At 36.4% G+C, this 14683-nt stretch overlaps 2 long non-coding RNA genes and 1 pseudogene across 2 annotated transcripts; all 3 read right to left on the bottom strand.

Annotated features, from left to right (window-relative positions):
• Positions 750–1626, bottom strand: LOC109848488. Its single transcript, XR_002248808.1, has 2 exons — positions 1267–1626; positions 750–1166 (listed from the first exon to the last, which is right to left on the bottom strand). It is a non-coding gene; the product is annotated as an uncharacterized LOC109848488 (long non-coding RNA).
• On the bottom strand, positions 8063–9077 carry LOC109847104 (annotated as a pseudogene).
• LOC109848489 lies at positions 9877–12972 on the bottom strand. The gene is made up of 2 exons (XR_002248809.1): positions 12736–12972; positions 9877–10481 (listed from the first exon to the last, which is right to left on the bottom strand). It is a non-coding gene; the product is annotated as an uncharacterized LOC109848489 (long non-coding RNA).

Here is a 14683-nt window from a genome sequence, read left to right as displayed (position 1 = left end):
AAATCTTTAAAAGCCACTTCTGAAGAATAAAAATGCTAATTATTCCCAAAAATGGATGTAGACATTGAGACATCAAGCGGGAAATGGTTCAAATTAGAGATTTGGTTTTGCGATACTGTTCTTGAGATCAAGAAGAAAATTGAAAAATACAAAGGATATCCAGTTTCAACCCAGACTTTGGTCTTCAACGATCAAGCCCTAGCCAATGAAGGCAACACCAAGCAATATGAAATCCTCAATGAATCGAGATTACAATTGACGCTCAAGTTAGGTACAGGGAAGCATATTGTTCGACCTGAAGAGCCACATGCTACAAAAAAATGTAGTCATTAACGACGTTTAAAAGTACACCCAACTATATTTTAAAATGTTGTTATAACAAGTCCCATCGTTTGATACAAGAGTTGGAAGGGGAAGTGTAGTCGGCAATTGCCAAGGTTTTTTCGCAATCGTTGGCAATTGCCAACTTTCGCACAAAAAAAAAGGCAATTACCAATGTTTTGCAAGCGTTGGTAATTGATGCCAACATTTGTGAAGAAAACTTAGTATCAATTACCAACGTTTTTTGGCAAAAAGTTTTTTTGCAAGAAACAGCTAAAACACAATGCCAACATGCGATGAAATCGTTGGGAATGTTAGTTCGTACCAATTCGCGTAAATATCTGGAGGCGAAAGGCATTGGTCAGTATTTTGTTTTAAAATTTTGACGCATTAACCATTTGTATAGTTACAACATGGTAACATCTCAATTTAAAAAACAACAGCAAGCAGATAATACTGATTCACTTGTGACTACTCTCAAGCATGTTAAATATATAAGCCATAACTTGCACTGTTGCCAGCAGCATCGACAATCTTAAACTGTTGCCAGCAGCATCGCTCACAGGCACATACACAAATTGAAGATAGTAAAAAAATCATAGTTCCACTCTAAGATTTGTAAACTATTCCGAAACTGAGCACTTTGAAACTAAAACCTTAAAGGCCAAAACACAGCTTGTGCAGTAACAATTGTCAGTATAAATACTTCTCTAAAGACCTCCGTCAGATTGTTACCAAATGCGAGTGAAACATTGCTATTTCTGCTCAAGAAGATCCCTTGGGAGGAGACAAGTTATGCACAAGAGTAATAGTTGTGACAATAAGCAATATTCGCAATACCATATCTGAAAAATGTAAATGAGCGAATGATAGAAGATTTACCAAAAAAAATCTACAGGAGTAAACTTCACCATAAATCCAAAGAAACTAGTCAGTTCAGCTTACCAAGGAAACCATGAACAACCTCGGCTAGTTCATAACTTGCCATGGCCAAGACATTCTTATATTGTATAGCCTGAAAAAACAAGTGAGTAACGACAAAAAAGGTAAATAGATAGATTATGCTCTTCATTGTTCCATTTGGTAACGGAATAGCAACTTTCTTTGCCACAAAATGTCAATAAAGGCAAAATTTTATATGGTGTTTGGTAATCAAGGTGATTTTCTTGTTGTGTTTTTGTAGAAAAACATCATGCCATGATGTTTTTTCAAATGTGTTTTGAAAACACCATTTTCAAAAGTTATTGATCAAACTAGTTTTGACCATTTATATAGAGGCGGCGGCGAGCAAGCAGGGGCAGCGCGCGGCTGTGTGCGCCGCTGCTGACCACACAGTGGCAGCAGATTCTGAGGCCGACAGCTGCAGCGGCTTGGCCAGCGAAGTGTGCTGTGCCTGCCGGCAGCGAGCCGGATGGGCGGCGGGGCGGTCGGCGACTGCCAACGGCGGTGTAAGTCGCAGTTGCCGCGGCGCGGGGGCGGCTGCGGATTGTCGTGGGCGCGGCGGCCGAGTGCGCGGGCAACCGGCGCGGGGCTTAGTGTTGAAAAAACAGGATCTCAAAACACCTTTTTGTTGTTTCGAGAAAAGCGTTTATTTTTTAGGTTTTGTAAAGGGTCAAGTCAAAAAAAACACGACGTTCACAAACGTGTTTCATTGTTTTTTTTTTCAACGTGAACACTTACGTTCAGCAAGTACACCAATTTCTAGAAGATAGTTTATCATCAATAAGAGGAAAAAGTGGAACAAACAAATTTTAGTTCTATTGAAATGTGCAGGAAAATATTTTAATAGATGTGCCCATTTACTCAAAAAGGATACACATAAAGAGGAAGAGGTTTAATATGAAGCATACACTGTGACAGTAATATTTTTAGTAACAGAACCTGATGGTGTCAAGTTAACAACACTGAAACTAAGACACCAGCACTACCTCAGAAGGATTTAAAACCAAGAGATGGCAGTGCGTCATATTTCATTCACAATGAGTACGGTAGCCGTGGTTGATTTTGGTTCATGCATGATGGAGAACTAAGAGGCCTCTTACATTAAAGGAAGAAAACAGGCAGATGGGGTTTTTACATTGTAAGTACTGAGGTTATTACTCTTTTTCATGGATTGTAATTCATAACGAAAGATAGAAACAACAAAAACTAGCAAAACATAAACATTGATGCAGGAAACCAATAAAACCCCCGAGCCAGGATACTAGCGAAATAAACTAAACTAAGCTGGGAACCTTAATCTTTTATCAAACTTAATAGTCACTGCACAATGAGCCACTTTTTCTGTCAAGCCTCATACCAACTTGGAGAAACAAAGTAAATAGCCTTTCAATCTTATGCCATGCAAGCGTTTAAGAGCTAGAAAATGTAGCTGAAAGTGTATTGGAAATGTCATACACAAGACTAACAATAGAAATCTGTGAGAAACCATTATTAATGATATTTTCAGCGTATAACATCTTCAATAAGAGTCTAGAAACTTTCTGTTTAACACTTGTAAGTGTACTTGTAAGTGTTAATATGTTTTTCTTCTATTCCCGCAAAATAACTTTCAGCCGTATGTTATGCTAATAGATTGCGGATTTAGTTGTTTCTTCTCACCATAAAAAATGTTGTAAAACATACACCTTCAACATTTGAACCTTCTGATACAGGTTTTTATGGCTCTAAGACAGAATTTCTAGCATTATCTCAGGGAAGAAGTCAGCTGGTCCCTTGTGCATTTAAGATGTTATAGGTCGAACGTTGACTGGAAAAGACTTCGTCCTATGATCCCTAAAAGAATAAATAATAGGGTCAAGGACTATACGTTGAAGAGCATGACTCCTGTAGCAAACGATGTCCTTGAGTCCTGAAAGCTTTTGATCCAAGGTGTCTCTAGACTCTCTACTCTTCTCAAAGTATTCCCAGCGAAATCTTGCAAGTTATATGATATCTTTTAAGTCTATGTCTACAAGTAATTGTTATTTAGCTTTATCTGTAATAATAGACACCTACATATTTACTACAATATTCTTGTGCAACATCTCGTATAATGATGCAACAGTGAGAAAGTGACCATTGACATACATATTATTTGATACTATAGACGGGGTTGGGGTTGTAAACAGACAAAATATAGGTAGGATCCATGCACAAAACAACACCGGGTCAAGAGTCTATTCTTTTTAATTGGTTCATTTGTCTTCTAATTCTTGAAAGTTAATGCTATTTGACATTGTCTCTATTCTTTTTAATTGGTTCATTTGTCTTCTAATTCTTGAAAGTTAATGCTATTTGACATTGTCATTTAATGTAGTGCACATTCTTAGATGGAGACTAATGCTATTTGACATTGTCATTTAATGTAGTGCACATTCTTAGATGGAGACTAAACAACTACCAAGAGTGCATCGTCTGAAGAGATCCTAGTGAATTACTAATATAGGTACCTAATTGAGATAAATGGAAAGATTCAATAAATGTTTTGTTTAGATTATTGTTGATATATTTATTTAGATAATTAATTAATGCATGAATTAAAAGACATAAAAGAGTACTATCCGTCTTATGATTCTTTGAATAGTATATTTTTTCGTTGTTTTCACGCAAGGTTTGATCCATCAACTTTCTTAACATAACGAATTTTGAGCATGTTTGTAAAATATAGCTGAAACCAAACTATATAGTCGATATTGGTTGACAACATTTAATACATGCTGATGTAGAATAATAATTCTAACTACGAGATATGAGTTTTGAAGTAATTGAAGTTGAACGGTAATACAATATTAGGAACAAATCATTGAATTTAAAGTTCGTGACTAAACTTGAAGTTACTTTATTCACCTATAAAACCGATCCGATACTACTAAAATCACATAATATCCGATACTTATACCAATTGGCAATAAACATGCAATCCAATTTCTTTCGAGCTCCTTCATCTTTTCGGCCTCACCCATATCCTGTTTTGGATAAGTCTCGAGAGGAATCAGACGGCCACCCCCAGTGTTATCACTACCGGTGGGTCCACCCCCAGCGCTGTTATTTTTAGTGGGGCTACCCCCAGTATTCTTGGGTGGTGCGTTGGCCATGACGATTTCAACCACCTCCGGATTGCTGCTAACTGCGGCGTTCTGGGTGCGATGGCTGGATTGCACTTCATCTCCTGCATAGCCATTCCCATTTCGATCTTGAAGATTTCCTTCTGCCTAGCCAGGGCCTCTTCAATGATTTTGGCTATCTGATCTGTGTTGACCATGAGCACCTCTCGAGCTTGCCCTATGCTAGACGTTGTGTCGTCAGAAGCGAGAGCGGAATAGGAATCCGAGAGTTCATCATCGGAATGCACTCCCTCACGGATCCCACAGTAATTGTCATATCTGACGGCTTCTAGCTGAAGCTGAGCTGTTCCCGAAATTTAATACATGTTGATGTAGAATAATAATTCTAACTACGAGATATGAGGTTTTAAGTAATTGAAGTTGAACGGTAATACAATATTCGGAACAAATCATTGAATTTAAAGTTCGTGATTAAACTTGAAGTTACTTTATTCACCTATAAAACCGATCCGATACTACTAAAATCACATAATATCCGATACTTATACCAATTGGCAATAAACATGCAATCCAAATCTCGACCAGTTTTGAAATTTCAAACCTTGTTTCCACAAAAACAATGCACCACAACCCAGCATGCAAAGTTCTTGCATTGCCAGAACCACGGTTAATAGGTTCAAAAGTATATACATTCTTTTTAGTAAATGTCTGAGATGTAATTCCTTTTCTAATTCATATCCTTTTTAAATTTCACAAATCATCCTTGAACTTTGGAGTGTTTTGCACAACCCTCCCCGCACCCCCGATCTTTATAAACTAGAGAACACCCTGTGAACTTGTCTTACTAAAATATGATGGTAGTTAGTTTAAGCTGCTCTGTGCTTAGCTTATGACATGTTTTAAAGAACTCTACCCCTATTTACTTGATATATCTGCAATATTGCCCTTTTTCAGGTATTGTCCCGAGATATACATTAGTAGCAGGGGCCACCAAATCAAAAGTTATAATGGCTTCAAGCGTATTAAGGACCAGGAGCACAGATGGATCGACGCCGCCGTTAACGACATCCTTAGCCCCGTTGAAGCTTCCCACCTCCAAACCATGTTCCAGCCAATGTAAGCCACGACCAACGTTGTGACTCCGATCGCATCCCTGCAGTCCTCGAACTCTGTTTCCAAGCCGGAGCCAAAGTTTCAGACAGAACCTCTTACAACCTAACACCCTCGAACTCTGTTTCCAAGCCGGAGCCAAAGTTTCAGACAGAACCTCTTACAACCTAACACTAGATACAAAAGAATTGTATCGAATTGGTCAAGAGACTCTGGATGCATGGGAAAAACTTAGGGATGGAGTTTAGAAGCTCCTATTTGTATACTCAGCCAAAGTTTGTGAGCACTGCTCAGAGGTTCACATTGGGCCCTCAGGCAATAAAGTTCGTGCATGTGGGGTTTTTAGGTATGAGGGGTGGCGAGGGGCCCACCGGTGGAGGAAGGCAGGGATGGACCATTTCGTGCCTCTGAAGGTCGTGTGGCACCGACGGACGCATGATCCTGAGGTGCTTAGGGATGATGGACGGGAGTATTATGGTCATTCCCCGGCTGTGGTGGAGCTATGTATGCAGGCTAGTGCTAGAGTGTGAAAGTACTTCTGTATGATGAAGCTGTTGGGATTAGCCCCTAAAGTTGTTGAAGGTATGAAGGTTTAGCTGAGGTTTAAATGAGAAAATTTTGGGATTTGTATGACCTCTCTTATAAAAAATAATAAAGGAAAAGTATAGCCACTTCACCTATTTACGTCGCTGAGAGAATTAATATGGCGCTTTGAAAGCAAAAAGAAAAATCTTTGGAATGTGCAAATATGATGGATTATGGTAATATTCAGTTCAATAACTCGGGGGTTATGTTGGTGAGAGGCATCCAACCACCCCCCTTTCCAAAACCTAAAAAAACCACACTCACCCACACACAAGTTTTATTTAGGGTTTAATTGCGGATAGGCCCCCTTAGTAGTGCCCAATTGCAAATAGATCTCTTGTAGTTTATTTGATACGGATAGACCCCCTCAGTGAACTTGTTTTTTTAACCCTTTTAGGGGCCAAAACAAAAGTTGGGGTCTACCTGCACCAATTGAATCGCCCCTCTAAAACTTGTTTTGACTCTTTTAAGAGTGAAAATAACTTCACTCAGGGGCATGTCTGCACAATTAGAACTACATGGGGTCTATCCACAACTGAGTGAATACTCAATTTTTTTTGGTTTTTTTTGGGCTGGGGTGTGGGGGGTTGTCTTTCCACAACTCCCTACTTTCAGGTTTCTAGAGCTGTGTATAAGAGCATATTATGAGTTCTTATTTATTTTCAATTATGGAGGCGACAAATGTTATAAGGTAGGATTAATATGGCTTGTGTCTTGTGTTTTTCTATATACTAAGACAAGCATTGGTTGGTAGTGTTTATTATGTGTTAAGATATATATTTGTTCGAGGGCCAAGGAGATAATTTGTTGGCGTGTTGTAGGGATGAATTTGTTTTATATGCTATAGTGATTATTGAATTATTGGCATATTACCAAGATGCGAAAATTTGTGCTTGGATGTTTCTTATTAATTATCTGATGAATTAATTATGAACTGACCTGGATTATTGGTTAGGAACTGAACACGTGTTTGGCAAGCCACCTAGACCTGGGTTAGGTCCGTCCTGGGCCCTGGCCCTATTATATTCTAAACCAATTATTGTTTGCACTAGGAGGGTGATTCAATTATGCTGGTTTAATGGCCAAAATTTGGTCTTAGTTGGGTAAAGTTTAGCAATTTTTTTGCCAAACAAATAAGCACTCAAAATTTAGCTAGGTCTAGTCCTAATCTAATTTCAAAGGGTTGCCAAACACAATACGCTAGGCTTCTTAGTTAGAAATTGATAAATGGATTGGTGGTGAAACCTAGTGCTTGTCTCAGTATATAGAAAAACACGCCAACAAATTCATCTCTACAACACGCCAACAAATTATCTCCTTGGCCCTCGAACAAATATATATCTGAACACATAATAAACACTACCAACCAATGCTTGTCTCAATATATAGAAAAACACAAGACAAGCCAATTTAATCCTACCTTATAACATTTGTCGCCTCCATAATTGAAAACAAATAAGAACTCATAATGTGCTCTTATACACAACTCCAGAAACCTTAAAAGTAGGGAGTTGTGGAAAGACAACCCCCACACCCCAGCCCAAAAAAAACCAATAAAACCGAGTATTCACTCAGTTATGGATAGACCCCATGTAGTTTTAATTATGCAGACAGACCCCTGAGTGAAAGAGTCAAACAAGTTTTAGAAGGGCGATTCAATTGGTGCAGGTAGACCTCATCTTTTGTTTTGGCCCATAAAAGAGTTATAAAAAACAAGTTCACCGAGGGGATCGATCCATATCATATAAACTACAGGATATCTATCTACAATTGGGCACTACTAAAGGGGCATATCCGCAAATAAACCCTAAATAAAACTTGTTTGTGGGTGAGTGGGGTTTTTTTAGGTTTTGGAAAGGGGGTGGTTGGATGCCTCTCCCCAACATAACCCCAGAGTTATTAAACTGAATATTACCATAATCCATCATATTTGCACATTCCAAAGATTTTTCTTTTTGCTTTCAAAGCGCCATATTAATTCTATCAGCGACGGAAATAGCTGGAGTGGCTATACTTTCCCTTTATTATTTTTTATAAGAAAAGTCATACAAATCCCAAAATTTTCTCATTTAAACCTCGGCTAAACCTTCATACCTTTTTCTTCAACATTAGGGGCTAATCCCAGCAGCTTCATCATACAGAAGTACTTCTTTCACTCTAGCACCAACCTGCATACATAGCTCCACCAGTCGAGGAATAACCATACTACCCCCGTCCAGCATCACCAAGCACCTCAAGATCATGCGTCCGCCGGTGCCACGACCTTCAGAAGCACCAAATCGTCCACCCCTGCCTTCCTCCACCGGTGGGCCCCATGCCACCCCTCATAACTAAAAACCCCACATGCACGAACTTTATTGCCTGAGGGTCCAATGTGAACCTCTAAGCAGTGCTCACAAACTTTGGTTAGGTATACAAACAGGAGCTTCTGAACTCCATCCCTAAGTTTTTCCCATGCATCCAGAGTCTTGACCAATCCGATACAATTCTTTTGTATCTAGTGTTAGGTTGTATAAGAGGTTCTGTCTGAAACTTTGGCTCCGACTTGGAAACAGAGTTTGACTGCAGAGATGCGATCGAAATCAAAACGCTGGTCGTGGCTTATCATTGGCTGGAATATGACTTGGAGGTGGAAGGCTTCAACGGGGCTAAGGATGTCGTTAACGGTGGCGTCGATCAATCTGTGCTCCTGGTCCTTGATACGCTTGAAGCCATAGCAGCTTTTGATTTGGTGGCCCCTGCTACCAATGTATACCTCGGGACAGTACCTGAAAAAGGGCAATATAGCAGATATATCAAGTAAATAAGGGCAGTTCTTTAAAACATGTCATAAGCCAAGCACAGGGCAGCTTAAACTAACTACCATCATATTTTAGTAAAACAAGTTCACAAGGTGTTGTCTAGTTTATAAAGATCGCGGGTGCGGGGAGGGTTGTGCAAAACACTCCAAAGTTCAAGGAAATTTGTGAAATTTAAAAAGGAAATGAATTAGAAAAGGAATTACATCTCAGACATTTACTAAAAAGAATAATTTGTGAAATTTAAAAAGGAAATGAATTAGAAAAGGAATTACATCTCAGACATTTACTAAAAAGAATGTATATACTTTTGAACCTATTAAAATTAGAAAAGGAATTACATCTCAGACATTTACTAAAAAGAATGTATATACTTTTGAACCTATTAACTGTAGTTCTGGCAATGCAAGAACTTTGCATGCTGGGTTGTGGTGCATTGTTTTTGTGGAAACAAGATTTGAAATTTCAAAATTGGTCGAGATTTGGATTGCATGTTTATTGCCAATTGGTATATGTATCGGATATTATGTGATTTTAGCAGTATCGGATCGGTTTTATAAGTGAATAAAGTAACTTCAAGTTTAATCACGAACTTTAAATTCAATGATTTGTTCCTAATATTGCATTACCCGTTCAACTTCAATTACTTCAAACCTCATATCTCGTGGTTAGAATTATTATTCTACATCAGCATGTACTAAATGTTGTCAGCCAATATCGACTATATAGTTTGGTTTTAGCTATATTTTACAAATATGCTCAAAATTCATTATGTTAAGGCTGATGGATCAAACCTCGAGTGAAAACAACGAAAAAATATACTATTCAAAGAATCAAAAGATGGATAGTACTCTTTTATGCCTTTTAATTCATGCATTAATTAATTATCTAAATAAATATATCAACAGTAATCTAAACAAAAAAACCAAAACATTTATTGAATCTTTCCATTTATCTCAATTAGGTACCTATATCAGTAATTCACTAGGATCTCTTTAGACGGTGCACTCTTGGTAGTTGTTTAGTCTCCATCTAAGAATGTGCACTACATTAAATGACAATGTCAAATAGCATTAACTTTCAAGAATTAGAAGACAAATGAACCAATTAAAAAGAATAGACTCTGACCCGGTGTTGTTTTGTGTATGGATATTGCATGGATCATACCTATAGTTTGCCTGTTTACATCCCCATCAACAGTATCAAATGATATGTATGTCAATGGTCACTTTCTCACTATCGCATCATTATACGAGATGTTGTACAAGAATATTATAGCAAATATGTAGGTGTTTATTATTACAGAAAAAACTAAATAACAATTACTTGTAGACATGGATTTAAAAGATATCATATAACTTGCAAGATTTCGCTGGGATTACTTTGAGAAGAGTAGAGACACCTTGGATCAAAAGTTTTCAGGATTCAAGGACATCGTTTGTTATAGCAGTCATGCTCTTCAATGTATAGTCTTTGACCCTGTTATTTATTCTTTTAAGGATTATAGGACGAAGTCTTTTCCAATCAACGTTCAGCCTATAACATCTTAAATGCATAAGGAACCAGCTGACTTTTTCTCTGAGATAATGCTAGAATTTCTGTCTTAAAGAGTCATAAAAACCTGTATCAGAAGGTTCAAATGTTGAAGGTGTATGTTTTACAACATTTATTATGGAGAGAAGAAACTACTAAATCCGCAATCTATTAGCACAACGTACGGCTGGAAGTTATTTTGCAAGAATAAAAGAAAAATATATTAACACTTACAAGTGTTAAACAGAAAGCTTCAAGATTTTTATTGAAGATATTTTTCGCTAAAAATATCATTAATAATGGTTTCTCACAGATTTCTATTGTTAGTATTGTGCATGACATGCCTCCTACTTCCAACCCATGATATAAGTTATAGTAAAACATAAACAAAAGAACCAAGTAAAATATTTCATGACAAAACCAAAGTATTCATGTATAATCATACTTCACGATTAGTTCATGCTTATTATAGAATATCGACAGAATAAACTAAAAGGTTCTTAGGAATCAAAATAATAAACTTCAGGTATACCAAGACAAATAAAAGGGGCCAAAAGGGATTTCAAGTTGCAAAATTCCAAGCAAAATCTTATCCTATTAAAACTCAACCAAGTGCAAAGAGGTAGATGGATTAACCAAGTCTGGTTCCTCAATCATCAGACCACCACCTTACCAAGTGCTAAACATGCTAACACTTGGGCTTCTTAAAAGAGGGCTACACTAAGGGTGCTGTTAAAAGTAATAATGTAAGCAAATGAGTTAAACATTGTATGAGCGAAGCATCAAATTTTATCAAATAATGATAATCTTGGTATCCATGAGAAGCTATATTACCTGGGTACTTTTGTAAGGCAGCCATACCCGTACCCAACACCCCTACCCATGCACATACCGAAACTTCTTGGACAATTCTCGAATATGTGATATGTTTGCTTAGCATATACTCAACTATATAATACACGATTTAATTTAAAACACTCATACACTTCTTGGACGTATATCCTACACTTCACGACTATTTCTTATACATTGCTCTTATGTAAATGGAAAAACAATATTTATCTAATGTAAATTATAAATTTTAAACATGTAAATGTACATAACATACATATATAGTCATGTCCCTGTATCCTACCTTTTCCAAATTGTGTCCTGTAAGGTTGTACCCGTACCCGTGGAACTTAGGCATTCATGTTCCTATGTCATAGTTCAATGTCTCTCACTTGCTAGTAAAAGACTTGTATATGTACTACATACCTGCAATTTTTTTGTTTTGCACTCTATGATAAAGGTTGATGGGGAATGATTAAAGACCTATTTATTTTTATTTTTATTATTTTTTTGCTATTATGCATTTATTATAGTTAAAAGCCTTTTAACAAGCACAAGTGATTTCACCCCATCACTCACCTCAAAAATCTAACAAGACTATTCTGAGTATTTAGCTGCTTGTTCAAGTGATACCGACACTAAGCGACACGTCAATCCCAGTCGCACTCGTCAAGAAAGGAGCTCCCTTAAAATCCGCAGGCTAACCAGAAGCCGCCAACATTAAATCAAGTACAGAAAAGAGAGTTTCCATAAATACTAATAGCCTCACTGACGACAAACAAGACAAATAATTTGCGGCATTGGCCAAAAACAGAGCGTTCACAGGAAGACCACAACGTTGATTGGCGGATATTGGAAAATGAGGACCATGGCCAATTGAAAGACACAAACTTCACACTCTTATAACGTAATATTCAAGCAACCAAAGGACCAAGCGTCCAACCCTACGCAGGTACCACCTATTTGAATGACACTAAAACAACCATCCCAATAAACCCTCCTCACAACATAACCTACATCTCGATTTATCAAATAGTCAAAAGACAATCTTTGTCATTCCTTCTAAACGTAGAACACCGGCATTTCTTCCACTTACCTGAATAATCAAATTCTTGCATAAAATCAAGCTTCTATAAGCTTGATCTCTAAACTAAAAAGAGTATTTTTCCACATGGTTCAAAGAAGCCGTAAAATCATCTATTATTTATGCTTGCAAAGCAATCAAACACAATTACGCCAACAAGTCAGTCATTTCTTCCAATTCTGCAGGGGGGGCAAGCGACTGACCTTTAAATCCCTCTCAAGTATTAACCAATGTGTCGCATAATAAATCAACAACACGACTCCTAAATACCACTCCTTTAACATCACATCTTCATTAACCCATGTAAAAATTATAGGAAAAACAAAATGAGTAAATCCTAGATTCATCTAAAACTTCTCCCAACTGACAACACAAACAATCATAAACTTGACAGATTCAACTCACAACACAAGAGAGAAGGAGGTACCTCAGCGGAGCATCCAGCACTCAAAAACTTCCACGACGTAGAAACCCTAATCTGAGCGCAGGGAGGCCAAATCCAACGATACCAGGGTCAAGACGAAGCCCTTGAAGCGCTGAACCCGGATCCAAGAGCCGCAGCGAGAAATCTCAGAAGCCCCAGGATCAACGAGGGGAAAGAGGGAGAGAGAGAAAAACGAAATTCGTAGAGAGAGGAAAAGGTAGAGGAAGAAAAGAGAGAGAGGGATAAGGGACAAAAGGGGGTTGGGTTGCTGACAGGCTGTCACCAGCTGTAGTTAGGCTCGGAATTAGGTTCGGAGTTATAGAAATCAAATTATTATCATTTTTAATATTTTATATTATATATGGAACGGGCCCCGCTCCTCTTGTTTTGTCGACCGCGGGCGGAGGAGTTTACCGCGGTTGAGCATATCAGTTCTTACTTACCCTGTTGTCCTTTCTGTAACTGGGTCGGGTTTCATCTTTTGGGTTTCGTGTCTCCCCTAATTACCCAAAGAGGAAAGTTCGGTTCAAATCAAAGGTTTAGGAATCTCTAGCAAGAAAATAAATTTGTGTGCATATACATGTAATAACTAACTCCATTTAAAAGTATGAGTTTGGAAAAAAGATTGTATGATTAATATTACTTTTTACTATTTTAAATATTTTACTCAAATCTTATTTTATCTTCATTTAAATTAATTCTTTTACTAATCCCGTGTGAACTGCATGTATCTCAACAATTTAAAAAAATAAGATTAATAAAACATATGAAATACTATTGTGAATATTTAATTTAAATTCTAATCTATCCTAGTACTAATTATATCATATACTAATCACACGTGAGCTATCTAAAGTGCAACAATTTAAAAAATAAGATTGAGAAATCATATATAGCTAACATATTATAATACATGAAGTATTCCGAAAAAACCCCAAAAGTTTTCAAATTTATATAAAATACCCTCAAAGTTTAAAATTAAACAAAACACCCTGACTTTTCAAAACTTAAAACAACAAACATGAAATCTAAAAATTAGCAGTAACCCCCGAAGAATTTAAAATTTACAATTAACACCCTCAACATTTTATAGAAACGACCTCAAAAGTTTAAATTACAAAAAGCACCCTAAAATTTTGAAATTTCAAAACTTCCAAACAACATAGATGAGCTCAATGGATTATTAATAGGCATTTGAAAATTTAAAATTAGCAAAAATAATTCAAAGTTACAAAATTTATAAAAACTCCCTCAAAAGTTAAAAATCGCAAAAATCTAAAATTTCAAAACTTATAACCAATACACATCAAATCTGAAAATTATTAGTAGACTGTTGAAAATTTGAATTTTATAAAAAACAACCTAATTTGTACAAAAAACATCCACAAAATATCAAAGTTGCAAGAAATATCCTAATATTTAAAAACTCACCACCAACCTACGAAATATGAAAATTACAAGCACCCAACTTAAAACTTAAAATTTTAAAAAAACATTATCTAAGTTTAAAAATTGCAAGCCACATCCTCAAGAGTTCAAAATCACAAAAAAGTATGAAATTTCTAAACTTAGCAAAGAAAAGACTAATTTATTGATATTCTTTCATTTAAGATATATAAATTTAACTTTCAATTTAAATTTTATTGTCCATTTTTAGCATCTAAAAGTAGTCTAAATTGATGTTGGTAAAAAATAGTAATAACAATAGACTAAAAATATCCAATTAAGGAATAAAAATTTAAAAATATATGATAGATTAAAAATCAACGTCACTGTATAAATTAAATGGATTGCATAAAATTTTACTAACAATATTAATTGATAGAAGACTAAATTACATAAAATTGATAAAAGTCTATAATACAATAGCTTAACATTAATTGATGATAATGTATAAACATTAATCTCTGATGTTAATAATATTTATAGAGTAAAAAATACAAGGAGTTAT

This window comes from Asparagus officinalis, chromosome 7 (assembly GCF_001876935.1).
Source record: "Asparagus officinalis chromosome 7, Aspof.V1, whole genome shotgun sequence".
Taxonomy (NCBI): Eukaryota; Viridiplantae; Streptophyta; class Magnoliopsida; order Asparagales; family Asparagaceae; genus Asparagus; species Asparagus officinalis.
Note: the sequence above shows the minus strand (reverse complement) of the source record. Positions and strands in the feature narration are given on the sequence as shown.